This window comes from Eumetopias jubatus, unplaced genomic scaffold (genome assembly GCF_037043125.1).
Source record: "Eumetopias jubatus isolate StellerSeaLion01/CBP00866 unplaced genomic scaffold, mEumJub1_p1.0 scaffold_3, whole genome shotgun sequence".
NCBI lineage: Eukaryota > Metazoa > Chordata > Mammalia > Carnivora > Otariidae > Eumetopias > Eumetopias jubatus.
Window position 1 is genome coordinate 86,712,139 of NW_028274809.1, and position 9,143 is coordinate 86,721,281.

The following is a 9,143-nucleotide window of genomic DNA, read 5'->3' on the forward strand; positions in this document are numbered from 1 at the left end:
TGTTTATTTGTCATTCGTATATTTTCTTTGGTGAGGTGTCTGTTAAGGCCTTGGGCCCATGTTTTAAAAAGGTTGTTTGTTTTCTCATTGTTGAGTTTTAAGAGTTCTTTGTGTGTTCTGAATAATGGTATTTTAGCAAGGAAGTCTTGGAAATATTTTCTCCCAATCTGTGCTCTGTGGCTTGTCTTTTCTTTTTGCTTTTTTTGTTTTTTGTTTGTTTGTTTTGGTCTTTTCATTCTTTTGACAGTGTCCCACACAGAGAACTTTTTAATTTTAATGGAGTCCAACTTATCAATCTTTTCTCTCATGGATCTTGCCTTTGGTGTTATATGTAAAAAGTCATCACCAAATGAGAGGTCATCTAGGTTTTCTCCTATGTTCTCTTCTAGGAGTTTTATAGTTGTACATTTTGCATGCAGGCTTAGGATCCATTTTGAGTTAATTTTTGTGAAATGTGTAAGGTCTGTGTTTAGACAACTTTTTTCATGTGATTTCCTAGTTGTTCCAGCATCATTTATTGCCTCTTTTTTTTTAAATTGTAATTTTTTTATTGGAAAACAAATATACAACTTGGAATGGATTTGAGGCAAATTGTGTCATAAGCAGATTTTCTTTAAGTGGCTAAACAAAGTTTAAAAAGCAAGTAACAATAAAATAAAATGTTTCTGGTACAGGACCAGCAGTACAAAAAAATAGTGTATGAGTACCTGGATAATACACCCATTTTGCAATAGTGCAACTTTTAAGTACACATTGTTGACGGTCCATAGTCCATGCAGAGTTACAACTCCACACTTCAACAACAGCATGCTGACAGTTCCTAAGGAAAACTACTTAAAAAAAAGGCATAATCCAGATGTTCCCTCATTTGACCAACTCCGTCTAAGTTTAGTTGTGCAGAAGGGCTTAGATATATCCAGAGTAAGCCACATGCAACATGTTACTTGATCAATTTTCTAAAATAAGGTTTCAGGACAATGACAGTAAGATAAGGGAAGAAAACATGGAGGAATGAAGTCCTAATGACTATACATGCATATTTTTTGACAGCAGGGGGGAACCTTTTACAGATAAGTTACAATCAAAGAAAAGGCAAATAAACAATTTTGTACAAGAAATTTAACACATTCTGTACAATGTCTTCACTTTGCTGTCATCATTTGTACAAACCCTTCATAGTTTACTTGACCATCACCATCAATAACTGCTTCCCTGATCATTTCATCAACCTCTTCATCTGTTAACTTCTCTCCCAGATTTGTCATCCCATGGCAAAACTCTGCTGCACTAATATTGCCATTGCCATTCTTATCAAACACATGGAATGTTTCTCTAATTTCTTCTTCACTGTCTGTGTCTTTCATTTTTCTTGCCATCATTGTCAGAAATTGCAGGAAGTCAATTGTGCCATTACCATCAGCATCCACTTCATTAATCATGTCCTATAACTCTGCTTCTGTGGGATTTTGCCCAAAAGGCCTCATTACAGTTCCCAATTCCTTTGTTGTTATAGTTCCATCACCATCCTTGTCAAATAGTGGAAAAGCTTCTTTGAATTCTGCAATCTGCTCTTGAGTCAGTTGGTCAGCCATGCTGTAAGCATTACTGGTCTCCAAGAAGCGACCACACAACCACTCAGCTTGTTTGCCCCACTCGGACTCTATTGCCTTTTTTTTTTAATGTGTGAATAAGTTTTTTATTAAAAAAATCTATTTATTTATTCATCAGCAATCAATTTTTGAATGACTCATACATACAAGATACTATGCTAGATACTAAATTTTCATAAAACCTAAGTTCTTTGTCCACAAGGAACTCTATCATAAAAGATACAGAGGAGTAAATCAATAATTGAAATAAAATCACACACATGTATATATTCTTGTAAGGCAAATGATTACTCCTGTGCATTGGTAAATATAAATTATAATGTACCCATCTATCACAATATGACACTGTAGATAGCTCAAGTACAGAGGACTTGGTGGGAATGATCATCAACAAAATTGTAATATATATTGTCTCCTGTTTAGGACAAAAAAAAAAATCTGTTTATTTACCCATTCAACCAGTACTTATTACACTACTCCTAAATAGAAATCACTGGGGTTACTGGGGTGGAGTATGGAGTAAAATCAAATATAAATCCTGACTTCTGGGAGCTTGGGAATATGGCAGAGACAGAAACATAATTAGTCATAATTCAAGGGTGAGTAAGATACATGCACTAAAAGAAGTTCACTGAAAGATCTATGGGAGTACAGAAAAGAAATTATAAAGAAAAGAAATGACGGCTAAAAACAATAGTGGGTAAAAGTACTGGTGCCTTAACAGGGATCAAGGCATATACTAATAGTTAAGTAAGACTGCAGTAATAACTGCTACAGTTTGGCAGTAATACAATGACAATTTCAGTTATAAATATCCTGTTATAAATTACTAAAAACTACCAGTTTTATTAAATAGCAGCTTTTGAGTACCTATTTCTAATATAGTGTATGACAAAATGGGAAGTGTGCATATAGTACTTCTGTAGCATACTGAGTACGATGGTTGCCTAAAGGAAAGCTGTGTGATTAAGTTGTGAACTGAATTAAAAATTTCATGAAATATCATTTTTCCTTAAAAGAATGACAAACTGGTATTTGGGTATTTGTCAGATATTTTCTCAAAAATAAACAAATGACGGGGTGCCTGGGTTGCTCAGTCAAGCGTCTGCCTTGGGCTCAGGTCATGATGCTGGGGTCCTGGGATCGAGCCCTGCATCAGGCTCCCTGCTCAGTAGGGAGCCTGCTTCTCCCACTCTCACTCCCCCTGCTTGTGTTCCCTCTCTCATTATGGCTCTCTCTGTCAAATAAATAAATAAATAATCTTAAAAAAAAAAACTTAAAAAAAAATAAACAAGTGACTAAAGCAACTGACAATACATGATGCTAAGGGAAAAAACAAATTGAGTATTCAAGAGAAAATTAAAATTTGGAAAACTTTTATCTGCCACTATGTGTTTGTCAGCTTCATAATATTTAAAGACTTTTTTTTTGTAAGATCAAAGGTGCTTTAATGAGTGTGATATTTTAATATTATATAATGAAACATGTCAATAATAGATCTGCAAAAATCAATGAACCTGTATTTACCAAATGATCAACGCATTGTTGTAAAATCATGTATTGATAACATTCATTCAGATTGCAAGATTGATCAATGAATATTAGTGCAATAGAGTGTGAAAGTTTCATTGATATGATTTCAGGTTTTGCTGTGTAATCAATATTTAAGAAACTACCTTTTATCAATTTTTGGTGTTATATCAAAGAAAACTCTCCATGATCATATGAAAAGACTATTAAATATTCTTCCATTTTCTAACTACGTATTTTTATGAGGGTGAATTTGATTTTTTTCAATATACTACAACCAAAACAACATACTGTAATAGATTGAATGCAGAAGCAGATGTAAGAATCCAATTGTCTTCTTTCAAAGCAGACATCAAAGAAATCTGCAAAATGTCAAACAATGTTACCCTTCTATATTTTTAAAATATTTTTTCATAAAAAAAGTTTATATGTAAACATGAAGTGGATTTATTATTACCAATTTAAATAAGTTAATAAAAATATTTTAAAAATTTTACAGTTTTAATTTATACTAGATTTAACCCACATTAAAAAAAACTCCTTTGGGTCTTTGTGCCAATTACCACTTTATGGTGTCTCAGCTCCAAATTCATTCTTTTTGCCTTCTCTGTGATAATGGAGTTGTTCCCTCTAAATATTTCCCCTTTGCCAGTCAGTGGGAGGTGAAGCTTGGTCTATGAGAACACTGGAGTGACACTAGAGATGGAGGAGGTTTTCCTTCCTGCTTCTGGTGTGGCTTCATTGCCAGACTTGTGGAGAACATGCTCTGTGGCTTTCAACATTAGGGAGCAATGGTATAGCTAGGACACCCAGACACTGCAGCATCTGCAGCCCAGCCTAGATCACTGCTCCTTGCATTCTCTCTTCAGTTCTGCACATACATGTACATGCCAGAGGTCCCATCAGGCTGCCATTTAGGGAGCAGACCACCCTACCTTCATCCCACACAGCCCAGGCCATGCATAGAGTATTCTAGGTTTGTAGAGAAGGAGGCCTGGCCAGCCCCAGTTTTCAGCAGTTCTTGCAGTGATGCTCTGAGTCCCTCTAGGAGTGTGGCTACTGGCTTCAGCTCACTTGTTCCTCAGAGGGTTCTTACACCTTGTCCAGTGACTCTGGACCAGCTCTTCCAGGCAACTCAGCAAAAATTTCTACCATCTATTCTGCTGTTCAGACCTTCTTCAACAAGATCTGAGCCCCAACCCTGAGGACAGGATTCCCTTTTCAAATTTGTCCTTTTTTTCAGGAACTCTCTCTCAGCCCCAAGGTACCCTTCTGAGTTACCTTTCCATCTTTATATTTATTCTACTATAAAAGCTTGATAATAATTATTTACATTGAACTTCCACTATTGAAAATACTGTGTGGTTTCTGACTCCTTGTTGGACCCAGAGTTCTCAATAGTTTCTGAGATGGTAAAAGTGTTCTGAGATCAAGAAGTTTGAGAATGACTGTTATAGGGGGGTGTAAAAGTAAACGAAGGTGACAGCCACTGCATAGAGGCACTAGGCAACAATATCATTCAAAGCACTTGTCCTTCTAGCAATCATTCCATTCTAATAAAGGCTTAGAAATTAAAATGTCTTCTGAAATGAAAGAGAGACATCTTCTTGTGGTTATAATAATTTTAGAACACTCTCCTTTACCCTTATGGTTTCAGTTAATAAAATATATTACTTTGGGGACATTTAAAAAGCACATACTGATCTTTTTCCAAAACCCGTTTCTAGCCAAGAATCTGCCCACATCTTACCACTTTTATTACTATTGCTCCTAAACCAAGCCTTCCTACCTGTATAATGACAATGACACCCTAACTGGAGTCCACTCTTACCTCTTCCAGGCTCATATCTACATGGCAGGCTGGCCTCTACATAGCCAGAGTGATACTGCTAAAATAGAAGTAAAATTATGTCATTCCCCTATTGAAACCTTCTTGTGGTCCCCCATATAGCTCAGATTAAAACCCAAAATCGTCACAATGGCCTTAAAGTTTCTACCCAATCTTTCCTTCACAACCTCTCTGCCCCCACCATCCTGTTATTGTTCTTGTCACTCTTGTTTCCTCCTTGAAAACATCTCAGTGCTCTAACACATATGAACTCCTTGATGATGGGGTATTTTTTCATTTTGTTTATTTCTATAAACTCAGTATCCAGAACAATACCTAAAAAACATTAGTCTTTATAAATCTTTTTTTCTTTTTTGAATGGAGCAAAATGGAGCTTTGAATGGAGCTGAAAAGCTATAGAAATTTAGATTGAATCTAAAATTACAGTTTTCTCTGAAGTAAATCTTAATTCCCAAATTTATCTCTGGTTATGAATATTTTCTTATATTCTAGATCCAAGGGGATGTTGTGGTTTCATTTCAGTTTAAAACTATATTTCCAAGATGTCAGAATTAAACCATGAGTTAAAACTATGATATTTAATTAGATCATTCAAAAAACATTCATTGAGCATTTACTACATTTAAGATACTCTTTTAGCTACTGTGAAAGCCAAGATGATGAAAATATAATCCTTGTCAAGTATATGGAAGATAACATAAAGTATACAGTGGAAAATTTCACTGAAAAAATGGCAGATGGGTCACACATTGAAATCACTGCTTGCCATCTCCAATCTACAAAAATTATAAGAAAAGAAATGTAAAAACCGGTTAATGAGCATATAGTCCTGACCAAAATAAAGAGGATTTTTCAGAGGCACTGAACTTGTGCAACATTTTTTGAAGGTATCCAACTGAAATTTACCACAACAGCAATAAGCTAAGGACCCAAATAGGATGTCATAGCCCACAAGGCAGGTCACACAGCCCAGAATGCAAATGGGAGAATTCTGTTCCCAAACTAAAGCACACAACTAATGAGCAGCAGACATCTGAGGAAGATCAACACCATGAATTAGAAGAAAAAAAAATCAAATACGCAAAAATGCCCAACAAACAGAATTAATTTATTAATCCCGAAATAGATTTTAAACAACACAAAATTAATAAGAATGAGTATCTCATTCTCATGTAGCTAACAGGGTATATGATTAGAAAACATACATGCCATGGAGACTTAGAAATTCAAAGAGAAAGATCTGTGAAATAGTGGGTTAGGACAATCTTTTGGGAAAAGTTAGGTTTTTAACCATTTGTCATAACAAAAACATGAGTTTTAGATTGATGGAGAAGAAAGACAAAATCCATTTCATTTGGGCATTATGAAGGCATTTAGGAAGGACTGAACTCTCTAGAAAAGAGGACTGGTGTGAAGAAGAAGAGGAAGATAATCAAATTTCAAGGCAGAGACAAAGGAAGTTTGAAAAATTTGGATTTGAGGTAACATAAGGGAAAGCACTGTAGGCTCATTAGTAGAGAAAAAAAACATGTCCCTGGTAGTAGAGAAACTGTTTTAAAGACAATTGCTTTTCTATACTGAAAGGGTGGTAGTAGCATGTGATAGAAAGAAGAATCTTAAGTACAGGAAGGGTTAGTGAATAACTTTTGTAGGTCTGAAAACTCTCCCTAGGCTGTTAGTTAGCTTCATGCATTTCCTTTCATTAATATTACACATTTTAAAAAATGGTAATCAGTTGATAAATATTATCTATGGGCATTTTAATAAGTGGCTCCAAATTTGTTGGCACTTTTCTTATTGAGCAGTAGGGTCTATGCACTCCCCCTTTTAATACTGAGTGGGTTTGGATCTACTTCGAACATGAGAGAAAGGCAAAAGTGAATGCATGAACATAGTAGAGTCTTTGGTGTATGCCCTTAGTTTGAAATGGGTTCTTATGCAGCAATAACAATTGAAATGGAATGTGGTACCTTGAGGTGGGCTAAAGTCATAAAACAAAAATAAAATACAAAACAACAAAACACAAGAATTTAAAATATAAAGCAAAAATTGAAAACATATGTTATTAGCCTTGGAACTGGGTCATGGAATATGCTTCAGTAGGCCTTGAGGAGGCTGTTGGAAAGGCTTAAAAATAAGTAAAGAAGTTGTTATTGGAAGCTGGAGGAAAACAGATTTCTTGTTACATAGTGATGTGGAACTAAGCACCACCGGCACCTGCAGTAGCATGGAAAATAGGCAAACTATCTAATGACCTGATAGAGCCGGCTAAGGAGATTTTTAGGCAACATGTTCAAAGTGTCCATTATATTCTGTAACTATGCACCATAAGATGAGAATAGAATGAGTGATGAGCTAAAGAGAACTTATTTAGTTTTTCAAGTGCAACATAGAGAAACTATGAGAATCAGAATTTTCTGGTTATAAAATGCAACAACTCATCCCCAGTGCATTAGTTCAGGTCCTCCAAGAAGTAGATGTCAAACAAGATTAGAGTGTAATACATTTATGGTGGTGGGTGGCGGGTGGAAATAGCTGTAAGGTAAGAAGAGAAGAGAGCCTAGGGAGGGAGAGAGAGGTGGTAGACCATGATGCAGGCATGATAACTATAAAGGAGAGAGAAAAGGAAAGAAGACTGCATAGACAGAATCTTAGACTATAGTGCAGTTCTAAGAAATTTTAGCCAGGCCAAAGTAGCTGGGAATTAAGACTGCAGTACAAAAATAGAGGAATGGACAGATGGTGGTCATCTGTCAATTAGACTCCCTGCAGCAGGAAATCTAGGTTATGAATTTTCTGAGCAACCACAGTTCACTGCTTATACTGCACAGTATACTCTCTATACGTGTGCCAAGAGCAACTTCTCTATGGTTCCCTGGGACCTCTTTTCCTGAGAGTAAACTTCGAAGGAGGGCTTATTGAGATGAATGTTAGCTCCCATCACAGTAGCTTATCTCTTGGGGCCATCAGCGTCATCCTCTCCCTCCTCTGCTATCCATTCTAAACTCCTCTCACTCTCATATGGGGTATAATTCTCTGCTGGAAATGGCATGGCCTTTTCCCATAATTCCAGGGGTCTCCATTTTTATTCTTTCACTGGGGCTTACCATGAGCTCTATCCTACATTTTTCCCACTGCTGATGCCTACAACACTGCCGCATCTGCCAGATTTTATGCCCCAACTAGGGTGACCAACCACGTTGGTCTAGCGCTTTCTTGGTTTTAGCATTGAAAGTCTCATGTCCCAGGAAACCCCTTTGTTCCAGGAAAACTGAGGTCACACTACAGATAACAGAGATGCTTGCAGGCCCCATGAAAAGTTAAAGTCTTCCATGTTATTCTGTAGATGGAGGGAAGCAGTAGTCTTAAGTCTGACATATGTTGTCTCCAGAACCCAAAGGGACTTATTACCAAATACTGTGATTCTTTGTGGTGGAGCCCATAAGATGCAGCAATGCATCTTTTATTTTGAAAGAAATTATCCTGGCATGTCTCTGAAGACCCCTAAAAATTTAACTGAAGTGGTAGGTCTCTGAATTTTATAGCATTTATCTCTTAGCTTCTGTGGCTTATGGGTCTTTACGTGGCCACCAGTCACCTCTTAATCATTTTGTCCACCAGTGTGATATAATCAGTGTAATGATCTGTGTAATGTTCTTTGGGATGTCCATGCAGAACTGATATCTTCAGACTATATTATGGCAAAAAATAAGAGTATTAACATAGTCCTGAGGCAAACTGTAAATGAATGTTGTTGTCTAAGTGACATGAATGCAAACCGTTTGATAGCCCTTTGTAATCTGAGTCTAACACAGTTGTCAGATTAGTGGTCACATGCACTGTACCTGAAGTCTTGCTAATTTGTTCTTGCAATGATATCACTTCTTTTTTTTTTTAAAGATTTTATTCATTTTTATTTGACACAGAGACAGAGATAGTGAGACAGAGAGCATAAGCAGGGGGAGCGGCGGACAGGCAGAGGGAGAGGGAGAAACAGCTTTCCCGCTGAGCAAAGAGCCCGATGTGGGACTCGATCCCAGGACCGGACCCCGGGATCATGACCTGAGCCGAAGGCAGCCGCTTAACCAACTGAGCCACCCAGGCACCCTGCAATGATATCACTTCTGGTACAGCAGCTATAATCTGGGTTAGTA

General features: G+C 36.8%; 1 pseudogene; it reads right to left on the reverse strand.

Moving 5' to 3' along the window:
- Positions 1 to 899: 899 nt before the first annotated feature.
- Positions 900 to 1,592, reverse strand: LOC114224581 (calmodulin pseudogene; annotated as a pseudogene).
- Between the last annotated feature and the right edge of the window lie 7,551 nt (positions 1,593 to 9,143).